The 16,676-nt window shown below is 33.6% G+C and overlaps 1 pseudogene; it reads left to right on the plus strand.

Moving 5' to 3' along the window:
• The first annotated feature begins 14,003 nt into the window (after positions 1 to 14,003).
• LOC145113362 (uncharacterized) lies at positions 14,004 to 16,167 on the plus strand (annotated as a pseudogene).
• The last annotated feature ends 509 nt before the right edge of the window (positions 16,168 to 16,676 follow it).

Below are 16,676 nucleotides of genomic sequence, written 5' to 3' on the forward strand. Positions count from 1 at the left end.
AGACCCAGTTGGGTGGCCCCCGACATGGCTAGAAAGACCACGTGACGGCTCGTGGCATACCAGTAAGACTATGTGCGGCACATAACACCTTATTTGATATATGATCGATATGTATGGCTCACAGTATGTATGGCATGTATGGCCCAGTTGATATGTATGGTATGTGGTATTTGGGGAACTCACTAAGCTTCGTGCTTACGGTTTTCAGTTTTGGTTTCAGGTATTTCCGGTAGCGGAGGGAGGAGCTCGGGATGACTGCATGGCACACACCATAATGTTTTAGCCTGGGATGTTTACTCTGATAGAATGAACAAGTGTTTGAAAAGATACTCTGAGCTGCTATATACCCCTTTTAGTATGATTGAAATGCTTTAATACTTATGGTTTAGTAATGTTTTAAAAAGAAATTTTTAGTCTCGAAATTTGGGATGTTAAAGGTGAGATGGAACCACGGGGTGGTAGTCGGGACCAAGAGGTGGTGATCTGTCATGCCTAAACCCATGATTTTAGGGTTTTTAGTGTATTTAAGCTTAATGTTCCGCATTTTTGGGAATTTTATCAGCCTCCACCACCTCTAAGACCCATTGGGAGAAACCCTAGCCTCCACCTTCAAGATTTGAGCCCCTCCTCTCTCCTCTCTCCTCTTTTGGGTGCTTTTTATGATATTTTGATGAAGCACAAAGACTAAGAAAGTTCTTTTGGTTGCAAGGAATGATACTTCAAGCTTGGATCCATCAAAGGCACAATATTTCTAGACTATTGTAAGTATAAAGTTCCAATCTTGCTCTTTAGTTATTTAAATCACTTCATATGTGGTTTTTGGCACTTTTGGTCCATTTTATGAGTGATCTTGGAGTTGAGTGGGCTCTAATACCTTTTGATCAGTTTTGGAGTGTTTCTTGTACCTCATGGACTAGGAAAGTTATGATCTTTTGTCTTCCCTTTTCGCCATGCAACTTATCTTGGTCCTTTAGGTTATTTTGGTGCAATAAAGTTTAGATCTTGAAGGATTGTGGCATTATTATGGATAAATTTGGAAACTTTATCCATCTAGACATCTTGTTGATTAAGGTCTATAAGTAGGAGACGTGGAATTAATGGATCAAGTTGAAAAAGATGCATTTTTGGGTCCCTTTAAGACTTAATGTCTGGATCTTGGTGGTTTGGACCATATTAATGGATAAAGATGGAAACTTTATCCATTATGAATCCATTAGGAATCAGATATGATGGTTTAGCTTTGGTCATAATGAATTAAGCTCTTCTTCTGAAGAAAAGCCTTTCGGACTGAGGACCACGGCGTGGCCAAGGAAGGCCATGACGAGGTGGCGGGACTTATCACATTTGTTTTGTTTGGAAGTGCCCACGACATGCTAGCAAATTTTGATCGGGACTGGATTGAGTGGTTACGGCATGGCCATGGGTTGGCCACGACATATGTGTCAACTGGATTAACTTTGACCGATTGACTTTTTGACCAGTTGACTTTTGGTCAACCTTGGGTAGCATGGAGTATTTGACTAAGGTCTGGTATCGATTTAGGTTTAGGAAGCTTGGGTTAGCTGATCTGTTGTTGAGGTAGCTGTGAGCTTCTGTTAAGTACTTCAGGTGAGTCTCCTCACTGTACCCGTGGGTCAAAGGCACCAATGTCCGCCCACTAGGATCTGTATATACTAGCTGTCTTTGTGACTCTTGCATGGTACGATTGATGTTATGTGATTATAAGTGTTGCATGCTCGGGTAGAAAGAAACCCTAGGGCGGGGCCCATTACTGCATGTTCGGGTTGAAATATACCCCAAGACTGGGCCCATATTTGTTTATTGGGTTGAAGTATACCATAGGGTGAGGCCCCATAGGGGAGGCCCACTATGGCATGATCGGGTTAAAATGTACACCAGGGCGGGGGCCACTGATTTGTATGACATGTGGTATTTTGTGGAACTCACTAAACTTTATGCGTACGGTTTATGTTTAAATGTTTTCAGGTATTCTAGTTTCAAAAGGAAGGGTCTGGCTTGATCGCACTGCATCCCTTGGAGATTATTCCGCAAAGATTGTTTATGGTTTACTCTGATGTTTTGAGAATACTTTTTACTCTGATCATCTTTTGGAATAATGAATGAGTGGTTTTTAATTAATAAAAATGAAAAGTTTTCTTAGTGTTTTTGAGACGTTACAATATTAAGTGTTCAATATAGTTTAATCTTTTGAACATTTAACCCCCCATCTTCTAATAATATTTTATTTTACGTTTTAATTATATTTTAGTTTTTTAATTATATATTTTTTAGTTGTTAATTAATTCTATCAAATAGTTAATGACATTTTATTTATGAAATATAAATGTATAACAATAATATTTATTAGAATAATTTGTATTTAAATATGATATGTGTTTAAAAACGACTAATTAAATGGAGGTGATTATATAAAATATTTTAAATAGACAAGGATATATTAATTAAATTTAAAGAAAAAGCTATTGTAAGTTGTTAATAATTAGAAAAGTCATTTATTTAGAGATTAAAGTTAATAGAATGATGACGAGACAATAATATTAAGTTACAGTATAGATTAACTATTAAAGATTCTCTAATATATTAAAATGAATAATTATTTAAATATCATGTAACATGAAAGAACTTGTTAGACCACGGTTGTGATTACTTGTCAACATTTTATGTTTATTCTTCTAAATATTATATTTAATGACATTTTAAAAACTCTTTAATTATAAAAGCTTTTTATGCTTAACAACACTAATATTTTTATAAAGTAGAACAATTAAAAATAGTTCAGGAGTGATATTAGTTTTAATTTAACATTTGATCCAAACAAATTGTTCATTAAATTTATTGTAGTTTTTATATAATTATAACTGGTAAGTTACGAGGACAAATTTTATAAAATACCATTATATATTCTTTTTAAACACACGGACCGTTTCTGTAAAAAAAACAATTCACAATGACTTTTTTAATAAATTACGAGGAAATTTTTTATAATTTATATTTTCTACAGGGTCAAAATCTTCCGACATACGATAATCTTAACCATAGAGACTTTCTATGATAAAAGTCTCACAGGGAACTTTTCTATAAATTACAAAGTTATAGGGATTAAATATGCCAATATCTAAAAAATTATATAATTATAACTGGTAAGTTACGATGACAAGTTTTATAAACTACCATTATATATTTTTTTAAACATACGGACCGTTTCTGTAAAAAAAATGCACAATGACTTTTTTAATAAATTACGAGGAAAATTTGTATAATTTATATTTTATACATGGGTCAAATCTTCCGACATAGGATAATCTTAACCATAGAGACTTTCTATGATAAAAGTATCATATGAAACTTTTCTGTAAATTACAAAGTTATAGGGATTAAATATGCCAATATCTAAAAAATTTGCGGCAAAAATTTGAAATTTAAAATCCAATAGGATTAATTTACTATTCCTGCGAACAAGATTTTAATCTATATATAAATAATATATTTTTTTGACAAATTTTCAAATTAGTGCATGTGGTTATCAAAAAGTTTGAGTTTAAGGACAACTATGAAAAACGTTACACTACTAGTTCTTATGGTTTCAAAATCTTACATTATTGGTCCAAAGTCATGTAAAATGTCCATTTTACCCTTTTATAATATTTTTTATCTTTATCTATTACTTGTTTATATTTTATCTATTAGTATTAAATCATAGGGCATCCCTCAACCCCCCCACCACACCCCTTCCTCTCCTTTCTATCCGCCACCTTCCACCTCCACTTCAATTGTCATCAAAATTACAGAAAAAAACATAGCAAACATTATGTGGAAATTAACTAAAGTAACTTCTTGCAAAAAATCGAAGAACGAAGATTAAATTAAGAAACACTATCGATTTTATTTGGAACACGAAGAATCAAAATATGAAAAAGGGAAAGCGGAAAAAGAAATACAAAACAATAATGAAGCTTAGAAAATTCTTGCGTTATCTTATCATCTTTGCAATTTGAGTGGAAAAAAGATTACAGAAAAACTAACTAAGAATTCACCAGAAAATATTTAATTACACCATCTTTAAATTCCCAAAATATTTCTTGTACAAAGAGTTTTAATTGTCGTTCAGATGCACATTTGTTGCTCTGATTAACACCCAAGCTCCCAATCGCCAAAAAGGCTTCATATTTGATTCACTAAGATAAAGATGTATGTTCTAGTGCTAAAGAAAACAAAGCCAAGATGCATACATTCTTCAACATGTGACTTTTATTTCTTTTGTAGTTTCCTTCATGTTCATTGTGTATGGCAAAAAAACTGAACATTGTTTTTTACCTCTTCATTACATAGATGAGCAAATGTCCATTTATTAATCACTTGATCCCCCCTCCCTCCTCTCATGCTAAATTTCAACAAGAATCTCGATGTAGACCTCCATCTAGAAACCTCCATTATCAAATTTCAGTGATGTGAACCTCCATCTTGATACAAAAAACTATTTCTAAAGTGTAACAAGCTATTAGATGCTCACCTTCATCTTAAAACCATTGTTAAAATTAGGGACAAAATGAGTAAGAACTTCGATACAGTTATCTAGGGCTTCATGATTGAGCGCTTCTTACGGTGAAATCCGAAGACAAAATTAACAAGTAATTTAATGCAAACTCTTCACTAAGTAGTTCAATATAATGATCTAGGGCTTTGTAACCACCAACGGGATAGAAAAGGGAAGAATCTAGCATTCGGTGATAACTAAAAAGATGAACAGGTGAAGGAAGTCCACGTGATGAAGCGAAGGAAAAAATAAGGGTTATAAGTAGGGTTAGTGGTGCGCTTTTTTAATTAAATTAGTTAAAGAATATATTTAAAATTCAAAAATAAACTAATAGGGTATTCCAGTTATTTTAGATGAGTCAAGGACCAACCACGTAAGAAGTTGAAAACATAAAGACTAGTGGTGTAGTGTTTTTCATAGTTGTCCTTAAAGTGAGATTTTTTTACAAACCATAAAGACCAATTTTGTAATTTTATCACTTTTATAGAGAGAGAAAGAGAGAGAGTGAGAGAGAGAGAGAGAGAGAGTACACACGAACATACGTCAAAGAAAAGGAAACACTGGAAATTACATATAGCCATCGTGGATTGTAGACGACGGAACTCTTCGGCAGATTTATTTATTACTGAGCACTTTTTTCTGAAAAAAGGGGGTCTCCTACCATACGACTACTCATGTATTTCATAATTCATAACATAACTACTCTGCCATTACACTCAGGGGCGGATGTAGAGTTTAGCAAGGGTATGCAATTGCATACCCTTAAATTTTTACCAGAAGTATTATTATTTGTTTTAAAAATAGAAATTTTATATCAAAACCTAATGTTGCATTCCCTTCGTATAATAGTTGCATACCCTTTTGTATAACCACAACTAATTAGGTTTGAATTTTCGAATGTAAAAAAATCTAAAATTTGAAAGAATTCCCTTATTTCAACATAAGAAAAATAAAAATTTTGAAACAAATTATAATATGACAACTATCAACAAATACCGATCTTTAGAAGCCTTTCCGTTTCAAAAATTTCCCAGAAAAGGTAAACCAAATTTCAAAATTTAAAGTATTAAAAAAATCCTAATAAAACATCTGATTCTATAAAAAAAATTTAAATACTTTAGTCGAATATAACGCAGCCATTCATACGCCGCTGTCAAAACTTTTAGAAAATAACAAAACTAAAAACTAAAAACCCTAACCAATGGAAGTCTTCTCCGCCTCATCGGCCACGTTCACGGTAAAACCGATAAATAGTCCACCAGAAATCGCCGCTCTACGTTGCCCCTCCGGCCGAGTTCGCGGTTCGTCGTCTTCAGTTCTCGACCTCTCGGTATGTGTGCAACTCATTCTTTCTATCCCACGTTCTCTCTCCCTGACCTTGGCTCTCTGCCTCTATATTTGATTGTGTAGACTTTTTATTCAAGAGTCAAAGACTATTAGGTTTTTTTTGCAAAGAACTCTCTAGACATATCCAATGTACTCTACTAAAAGATTTTTATATTTATATTTACTAAAAGATTTTTTTATTTATATTTACAGTTGTATACCAATATAAAAAAGTATCGTATTTTATGTGGAAATATAACTGATTACTTATCTTTTGTTAAAGAGAGTTTAAATAGGCATACTTTGTAAAATAATTTCTTTTATTACTGTATATTTTTTAAGCTGTTGATTGTATACATATATTATGATCCGTAACAAAATCATTAACTTAAGGTTTGTTAAAATTATTATGTTAAGTTTTGTTGTTAATTTCAGCTAGAGATCAATAGAGTTTTGCAAAGAAAAACATAGGCGTCTCAAATAAATGATGTAAATAATCTTTTTTAAAAGATAAAAACTAGAGAATGATGTCAAATTCTATTTCGTCCATTAGTTTTAACACAAAAGATTAGAGTTAAAAAATTTAAATTACAAATATTTGCATACCCTAAATTATTTTTCTAGATCCGCCACTGATTACACTCAAAATTTTCGTCATCGAAAAAGGTTCAGCAGCTTCGGTTCTTCACCGTCGCTGCGGCGGGAACTCATCCCCAAGTCCATCGCAATGTTAGAGGCTGGAGTGGGCGAGAAACTCCGGTTGTTGTCGTCAGCGATCACTACATTTGCTGGTGGAACCGCGTTGGAGTTGCCTGCATCGGTCTGATTCCGGATTATCGTCATCGCCCACTCACTTCTAGTTTTGAAGACCTCAGAACTCTCGTCAACTTCCGTGATCGATGTTTCGTCACCAATCGGAATCGGCGAACCACCGGAAAGGACCGTCTCCACAGCAGCCTCAAGAAGGTGCCACTTTCCGGTAGTAAGAAATCCCATTGCACCGTTCACCGGATTCACTGTCCGCCCAACCGCTTCGTACAAAAGCGATTGGAACAACGCTACGAGAATTGAAATGCACAATTAATACATGCAAAATTCAGATGAAAACATTCAAAATTGGAATAAAAGTTGGATGAATTGAAGAGACTGGTTAATTACTAATTAGACTATACACACCAGTACGTTGGTTGCCGGAGGGGACGGCGGTGATGAAATTGATGAGATCGCTGCGGCCGAAGAACTTGGAGATGAAGAGTGTGGCGTGGCCTTGTGCATCGGGGGATTGGATCCACTCCAAACATGGTCTCAGGACACAGTTCTCACCACAACCCTTTCGCAGAACTCGGCAGCCATTGCAGCTCATTTCTATCTCTTGCTTTTAGCGAAAGAGGGGAGTTCTTCGGATCAAAGATAGAGGGAGAGCTTATAAAGATGAAAAGTTTTCTAGAGAGAGATAGAGGAAAGAGGTTGTTTTTGGCCTTATGTGAGTTTGTGAGTATTTATTGCATTGAAGGGTAACACCGTAAAAATGATATATGATCTCCTTTTTTTTAATATTATATTCTTATCATTATCATTAATGTTATATAATAAAATAATGTTAATTGTGAAGTATTAATTAATTTTTCAGGAAAAAAACATACAATCTTACTTTTTGGATGATTTTGTATGATAAAATCATTAAATAAGGATGTCATACAATAAATTTGATAACAGATATAATGAATATTATGTTTGTTGTTTTAAAATTTTAATGACTATAATTTGGAAATTCTGATTTGAAAAAACATGGGGAAATGTTCAAAATAAAATAGACTATTGATTCTAATTAAGGTTCAAGAAATATTCAAGACTGGAATAAATTAAATTAAAAAAGAAACATAAATTTATATTTTGACAATTTTATTTGAAATGATTAAATTACAAGTGATCGTCAGATGTATTTTAGTCTATGTTCATTAAGGTTGTACTCGTTAATATATTTTGTATTGATAATTATTAAAGCGTGGTTTAAGAAAATTTTCAACAAATATCTATGATTTTCTGTTTACGACATAAAACAAGTTTCATTTATAAAAATGAAATGTTATGAAAATGTATAATTTTTTTTATATTTATATATATGATTAGCTTAGAACAAGTTTATTGTGTCCTTGTTATGAATCCAATTCAGCTTAGATTGTTACTTTCACTCAAGAAATTGTGTATGTCGGTTAAAGCTAAAAGTCGTAATTTGACTTACCTATTGACGGATTGTACGGCTACATACATTAATAAAATATTAAATTTCAAGATCAAACCATTCTAACAATATGCGAGTTCTATTATTACATGATGCAATTAAGTCGCAGAGAGACAATCAAAGAAGTGGGGAATGAGATTGTATAATCTTCCTGAGAGTGATTCAAATATCATGGACATGTTATCATGACAAATGAAAATTAGGTTAAACAAATATTTGATGGTTTGGCCTATGATGACGCTCTGACTCACAAATTAGGAAGGTTGTGCTCAAAAGAGTCAATGAGAACAAGAGAACGAGTTTTAGAGATTGGAATATCGATACCTCCCATGAGGGAGACATGTATTCGTTCACATACAAAGCACAATATGCTTTTACGGGTGTTCAGGACGCATAAATTATTATTGTACATGCATATATTTTTTTATAGTGTTATTAGAAAAAAAATTACACTACGACATAAAATCGAGTGGTGGCCCGAAACCCCCCGAGATACACCAAAATCCGCCAATGCGGGTGTTATCAAATGTTCTTCTTCTATGTAAGGCTCTTGGGTTTGGGTCTATAATGGCATGGAGGAGGCTGAGGAGACCTCTCTCGACATTGTGGAGAAGATTAGAATCATGGGCGGACGTAGAATTTCATAGTAGATGTGGCACGGAAATTTTGTAGTGGCATGATAATTGAAAAAAAAAAATTAGAAAATTTTTACTATGTGTTCAAAAATATAAGGCGTTGCCAATGTCAGTACGTGCACCATAACAAAACTGCCCCTGATCGGAACACCACTCCAAGGCCAAACCAGAATGTGGAGATGGCAACGCATAGAGACCAAACAACTACTAAAAATCCTTGATACGAGCTCCGGCCTCCTTCCCAAAAAAATAAAAAATAAAAAAAAATCCTAGATTCTAGCCATGACAAAAATTTTAAAATTCAAACTAAAAATGCTATGAATTAACCAGAATTACCAAAATTGTAATTTACGTTGTATAAATTGTTTTGGTGGTCAATATGAGATATTGTATATTTCCCAATAAAATACATTAAAACTGTGTAATAAAAGGCATTAAATATTTGATATAATTAACTAACTAGTAATAAATTAATTAATTAAAAATTAAAAAAAACTTAAATGGTAAAATAAAATATGAGTAGAAGATAAGGGGATTGAATGTACAAAGGATTAAACCTATTTTGACCACTCAATATATATATTGAGTCGTCAATAAAATTAAGCAAAAAAAAACTATATACTCCAATGGGAATAAATACTCAATATAAATAAATGAATAGTAAAAAGCTTTAAAAAAAACTCACATTGGAGATGCTCTTACCAAAAGTAAAAGATCTTCAAATCTTCTTAAAAGGACCTTAGATTATGAGTTATTTTATTTAAAATGAAAAGCTAAATTTTTTTACTATATAACGAAGTTTATTTCTTTATAAAAAAAATTTATCTTAAAAACTCTCAAAACCTCTATGTCGAACACATCCAAAGTCAAAAAGTTCATAAATGCTTTCAAACACTACATGAATTAGCTTTAATTAGATGATTTTACTTAGATGTTGTTTGTATAAAATATAACTTTTAATCTTGTACCATCAAACGTATTTTTACTTAATTCAAGATCGTGAAAACTATTTCGATACAATAAAAGTAGTTTTAAAGATAGCACATTTCATAATTAAAGCTAATTTTAGCTATTAAATTGATGATCAAAAATTAAATAGAACTTAGGAAAATAATATGTTTGTGACTATCCTAAATTTATATGTTTATTTATAAGGAGTGGTGTCGGATATATTGCGCTCCATCTAAACTAAGAGTCTTTCGCACCTCAGCTTAACATATGTCTAAGTTATGCCATTCTCCTTTCCTTAGGTAACGAGTAAAACAAAAGAGCATTTTTAATAAAAAAAATTAGGTTTTAACTTATTTATTTATATTGGGCATTTATTTTCCTTGAAACACATAACTTTTTTGTTCATTTTTATTCACCATTCAATATATATTTGTAACATCCGGTTTCAAGAAGTTTCTTATTTTAGGATTGTGGACAATAAATGGATCAAGTAAAGGTTTTGGGCTTCAAGTGGATAGGGTTAGAATCTATTGGATGCTGATAATATTGGTTATGTGATCTAAGCCTTGGTTTTGTGTTTTGGAGTCAAAGGGGAAAGTAGGAAAAGTGATGTTTCGGGCTTCCTTTATGGATTATGGCTTTTAGTTCCGTATGTGTTAAGCCAAAATTAACTAGATGGAAGTGTGTGGCTCGTCAATACCTTTCCGTGGATATAAAGATTGTCGAAAACGGAGTTGAAACGAATAAGTTATGATTGTTCAAAGCTGAAATAGATTTGGGCGAAACCGTCATCACGAGGTGGTGGTCACCACGAAGTGGTGAGTTGGGACCACGAGGTGGTGATCTGTCAGTCCTAAGCCCATGATTTTAGGGTTTTTTTTTTTTGTGTATTTAAGCTTAATCTTCCGCTTTTTTGGGCATTTTATCATCCTCCACCACCTCTAAGACCCCTTGGGAGAAACCCTAGCCTCCACCTTCAAGATTTGAGCCCCTCCTCTCTCCCCTCTCCTCTTTTGGGTTCTTTTTATGATATTTTGATGAAGCACAAAGACTAAGAAAATTCTTTTGGTTGCAAGAAATGATGCTTCAAGCTTGGATCCATCAAAGGCACAACATTTCTAGACTATTGTAAGTATAAAGCTCCAATCTTGCTCTTTAGTTCTTTAAATCTCTGCATATGTGGTTTTTGGCACTTTTGATCCATTTTATTAGTGATCTTGGAGTTGAGTGGGCTCTAATACCTTTTGATCAGTTTTGAGTGTTTCTGGTACCTCATTGACTAGGAAAGTTATGATCTTTTGCCTTCTGTTTTAGCCATGCAAGTTATCTTGGTCCTTTAGGTCATTTTGGTGCAATAAAGTTTAGATCTTGAAGGATTGTGACATTATTATGGATAAATTTGGAAACTTTATCCATCTAGACATCTTATTGATTCAGGTCTATAAGTGGGAGACTTGGACTTAATGGATTAAGTTGAAAAAGATGCATTTTTGGGTCCCTTTAAGACTTAAAGTCTGGATCTTGGTGGTTTGTACCATCTTAATGGATAAAGATGGAAACTTTATCCATTATGAAGCTATTAGGAATCAGATTTGATTTTTAGCTTTGGTCATCATGAATTAAGCTCTTCTTTTGAAGAAAAGCCTTTCAAACTGAGGACCACGACGTGGCCATTGAAGGCCAGGACGTGGTGGCGGGACTTATTGCATTTGTTTTGTATGGATGTACCCATGGTGTGGTGACATGTCTGCCACGACATGCTAGCAGATTTTGATCGGGACTGGATTGAATGGTCACGGCATGGACATGGGTTGGCCACGACGTAGGTGTCAACTGGATTAACTTTGATCGATTGACTTTTTGACCAATTGACTAACGTCTGGTATCGATTTAGGTTTAGGAAGCTTCAGTTAGTTGATATGTTGTTGACGTAGCTGTGAGCTTCTGTTGAGTACTTCAGGTGAGTCTCTTCGCAGTACATGTGGGTGAAAGACACCAATGTCGGCTCACTAGGATCTGTATATGCTAGCTGTCTTTGTGACTCTTGCATGGTACGATTGATGTTATGTGATTATAAGTGTTGCATGCTCGGGTAGAAAGAAACCCTAGGGCGGGGCCCACTACTACATGTTCGTGTTGAAATATACCCCAAGACTGGGCCAATATTTGTTTATTGGGTTGAAATATACCTCAGGGCGAGTCCCCATAGGGGAGGCCCACTATGGTATGATCCAGTAAACACATACACCAGGGCGGGGCCTACTGATTTGTATGACATGTGGTATCTTGGGGAACTCACTAAGCTTTGTGCTTACGATTTATGTTTAAAATGTTTTCAGGTACTTCTAGTTTCAAAAGGAAGGGTCCGACTTGATCGCACTGTATCCCGTGGAGATTATTCTGCAAGGATTGTTTATGTTTACTCTGATGTTTTGAGAATACTTTTTACTCTGATCATCTTTTGGAATAATGAATGAGTGGTTTTTAATTAATAGAAATGAAAATTTTTCTTGGTATTTTTGAGACGTTACAATATTAAGTGTTAAATATAGTTTAATCTTTTGAACATTTAACCCCCCATCTTCTAATAATATTTTATTTTACCTTTTAATTATATTTTAGTTTTTTAATTATATATTTTTTAGTAGTTAATTAAGTCTATCAAATAGTTAATGACATTTTATTTATGAAATATAAATGTATAACAATAATATTTATTAGCATAACTTGTATTAAAATATGATATGTGTTTAAAAACGACTAATTAAATGGAAGTGATTATAAAATATTTTAAATAGACAAGGATATATTAATTAAATTTAAAGAAAAAGCGATCGTAAGTTGTTAATCATTAGAAAAGTCATTTATTTAGATATTGAAGTTAATAGAATGATGACGAGACAATAATATTAAGTTACAGTATAGATTAACTATTAAAGATTCTCTAATATATTAAAATTAATAATTATTTAAATATCATGTAACATGAAAGAACTTGTTAGACCACGGTTGTGATTACTTGTCAACATTTTATGTTTATTCTTCTAAATATTATATTTAATGACATTTTAAAAACTCTTTAATTATAAAAGCTCTTTATGCTTAATAGCACTAATATTTTTATAAAGTAGAACAATTAAAAATAGTTCAAGAGTGATATTACTTCAGGCGAGTCTCCTCACTGTACCCGTGGGTCAAATACACCAATGTCGGCCAACTAGGATCTGTATATACTAGCTGTCTTTGTGACTCTTGCATGGTACGATTGATGTTATGTGATTATAAGTGTTGCATGCTTGGGAAGAAAGAAACTCTAGGGCGGGGCCCACTATGGCATGATCGGGTTAAAATGTACACCAGGGCGGGGGCCACTGATTTGTATGACATGTGGTATTTTGCGGAACTCACTAAACTTTATGCTTACGGTTTATGTTTAAAATGTTTTCAGGTATTCTAGTTTCAAAAGGAAGGATCTGGCTTGATCGTACTGCATCCCCTGGAGATTATTCCGCAAAGATTGTTTATGGTTTACTCTGATGTTTTGAGAATACTTTTTACTGTGATCATCTTTTGGAATAATGAATGAGTGGTTTTGAATTAATAAAAATGAAAAATTTTTCTTTTTATTTTTGAGACGTTACAATATTAAGTGGTCAATATAGTTTAATCTTTTGAACATTTAACCCCCCCAATCTTCTAATAATATTTTATTTTACCTTTTAATTATATATTAGTTTTTAAATTATTTATTTTTAGTAGTTAATTAATTCTATCAAATATTTAATGACATTTTATTTATGAAAATATAAAGGTATAACAATAATATTTATTAGAATAATTTGTATTAAAATATTATATGAGATATTGTATGTTTCCCAATAAAATACACTAAAACTGTGTAATAAAATGCATAAAGTAATTACTATACATGAAAAGTGTCCTCCGTAGTGTAGGATATATATATATATATATATATATATATATATATATATATATATATATATATATATATATATATATATATATAAAGAGAGAGACAGAGTAAAACAAAGGAATTGTACATCTACCAGATTAGTTTTTTTTTTTCAAAAAACAAACATTTTTGAAAAACCAGATCTTGGAAGCTCACATATAAGGGCAACTCATCCCCTAATCCATACTCTTTTTAACCAATTCTGCAACTGCCTCATCTTCTTCATGAACCTGGGTTTTCTCCACATTTCAGAATCAACAATCCCTATTTAAATTTCAGAAACTGAATCATCACTAACCAATTCCAAATCATCATTATTTTTTGGAACTGATTCTGAAAATATTCGCTATCTTAACCGAGTGGTACGTATCCACTGGAAAACCTGAAAAAGTCGTAAGAGTTTTCTTGTAGATGCACGAACATGGCTGCCAATAAGACTTGAATAACTTCAATACATTTCTTGATGCTTTATGCAAATCTAAACGAGTTGAAATGGCTTATAACGTGTTTAAGGTTTTAAAGAGAAGATTCAAAGTACAATCAGTTACAACATTAGAGGTGTTGAGGGAGATGGTGGAGAGTGGTCTCGAGCCAACACTCAAGACGTATAACATATTAATAGGTATTTCAAGGCGGGTCAGATTAAGGCCTTGTTTGATAACCCTCTTACCGAGTCCAATAAGAGGGATCATCTGACTCGGCCCAGTCAAGTTGTTTGTTTTACACAATTGATAGCTCTGACTGGGTCGTTTTCCATCTTACCGAGTCATCCTAAAATTGTAGCTGACTGGAAAACTTTTGTTGGATGCCCTTTCCCAAAAATACATCTAGCTCTTCATTCTTGAGCGACACCAACAACCAAATCGCCCCTTGCCCCTGTGTTACGCCTCTTTTCTCTATTCTTCCCATCGACCTTGGGTACACCATGTAGAAATCACACCTTCCTCATCTGAAATCAATGTTGATTTCACCAAAAGCGAAGATTCCACCATCGTGAAATTCTAAAGGCTCGAATCGTCAATTTTTCGATTCCATTTAGAAATCAGATATGAGTGAAGTGCAGGTCTATCTCCTTCACGTCACCCATTGAAACTGATGTTGAAATCATACGTTAATCATATGTTACCCACCTGAAATTGAAATCGATGTTGATTTCACCACAAGCGAAGACTCAACCATCGTGAAATTCTATCTCCTGAGCAATTTTAGATATTGAGACAAAAAGGAACCAAGTAAATTTTTTTGTTCTTTAGTTTTGAAGTTTGGTAATTTGTTGACTCGTGGCACAAATTTGAATTGGAGTGTTAACAAACATCCATGAAGGTTCAGATGTGTGGCAATTTTAGATGTGAATTGAAGCTTGAAAAGTTTCATGAACGGTTCTGTATTGGGAAGGTTCATGAATTGAGCTTTTCTAAAATGTTTAATTTTGATTTTAGTTAAAATGTAGGTAGTGATGAGATGCCAAAAAATGAGCTCAAAATGAGAAGTGGTGAGTGTTCTAGAAATGGAGTATTGTTGAAGGATATTGATTTATTGACTGAAGCATTATATGAAGATAAAACACAGCCAGGAGCAAAAACTCTATAATTTTTTATTGCATTCTATAATTTTGATTGGTTGTCTGATTATTTTGCCAATATCTTAATTGGTTTGTAGTCGTGTTTCAAGTGTAAATTACTCCGTGATGATCATCTTGTTACGCATCAAGTGTTAATTACTTTATGAATTTTGCATTTAAAGCTTATAATTTTGTGCAAATTGTAACTGATTTTGCTACAGATGTTAAGGAATTCGAAAGAATATGGTTCCTAACTGATAGCCATGCAAACATAACAGAAGGGTAAAACTGTAATTTTTATCATTCAATACAACCGGTCAGATGCATAATCAAACAACATGTTTTCAGTCATATGTAGATTCAGTCAGACTTACAACTCAGTCAGGTCTCTTACTCAGTCAGATATGACTCAATCAACAACTAACAAACAGCCCCTAAAGAAGCTTGAAATTTCATCTTGGAGATGAAACGGAGAAAATGTGTGATGGATATTGTTACCTACACAACAATGGTTCACAAATTTGGAGTTTCAGGTGATATCCAAAAGGCACACCAGGTGTTCGATGAAATGCTTGAAACAGGGATACTTCCCTCTATTGCCACTTACACTTCATTCATTCAAGTTCTCTGCAAGAAAGACACTATGGAAAACGCCATTGTAGTGTTCGAGGATATTTTAAAGAAGGGTTATTCACTTAACTCAACAACGTACAATGTACTCATCAAAGGATTGTGTCATGTTGGAAAGATGTACAAGGTAATGGAGTATCTGGATAGAATGAAAAAGGATGAATGTGAACCAAATGTTCAAATTTTCAATGTGATCATTAGGTATTATTGTGATGAAGGCGAAATCGAAAAGAGTTGGAAGTTTTTGAGAGAATGGGTAGTGGCGAATGTTTGCCCAATTTAGATATTTTGTAACACCCCGATCCTCAGGTATTGATTTATATAAGAATTTCTTTGATTTCAAGGTCTACTCGACGAGTTGGTTGCCCTACTCGTCGAGTAGCAGCGGGTTGGTCTACGTATTTTAGTGACCTACTCGCCGAGTCAAAGAAGGGACTCGACGAGTAGGAGCTGGCAGATGAAACCCTAAATCCTGGGGTATTCCACCCTATTTAAAGGATCATTGGCCTTCCCCAGCCTCCCCTTTACAGTTACTTGACACCCTTGAACCCTAATTCGTGTGAGTGTACTCCATTTGTGTTCTTAAGCTTGGGAAGAGGATTTTTGGTGGGAAGAAGCTTGGAGATCAAGTGACTAGGAGCAAGGAACGTGTGGAACCAGAAATCTACCTCAGTTGGAATCCTTTTTGGAAGGTATTAAGCCATTATCCTAACCCCCTTTTCATTCTAGATCTATTTTTGGTGGATTTTAGGGCTTTTCTAGCTTATTAGGAGGCCTTTCTTGTGTTTGAGCTAAGATCTGAG

Source organism: Lactuca virosa, chromosome 1 (genome assembly GCF_052849685.1).
Source record: "Lactuca virosa cultivar CGN04683 chromosome 1, Lactuca_virosa_CGN04683_v6, whole genome shotgun sequence".
Taxonomy (NCBI): Eukaryota; Viridiplantae; Streptophyta; class Magnoliopsida; order Asterales; family Asteraceae; genus Lactuca; species Lactuca virosa.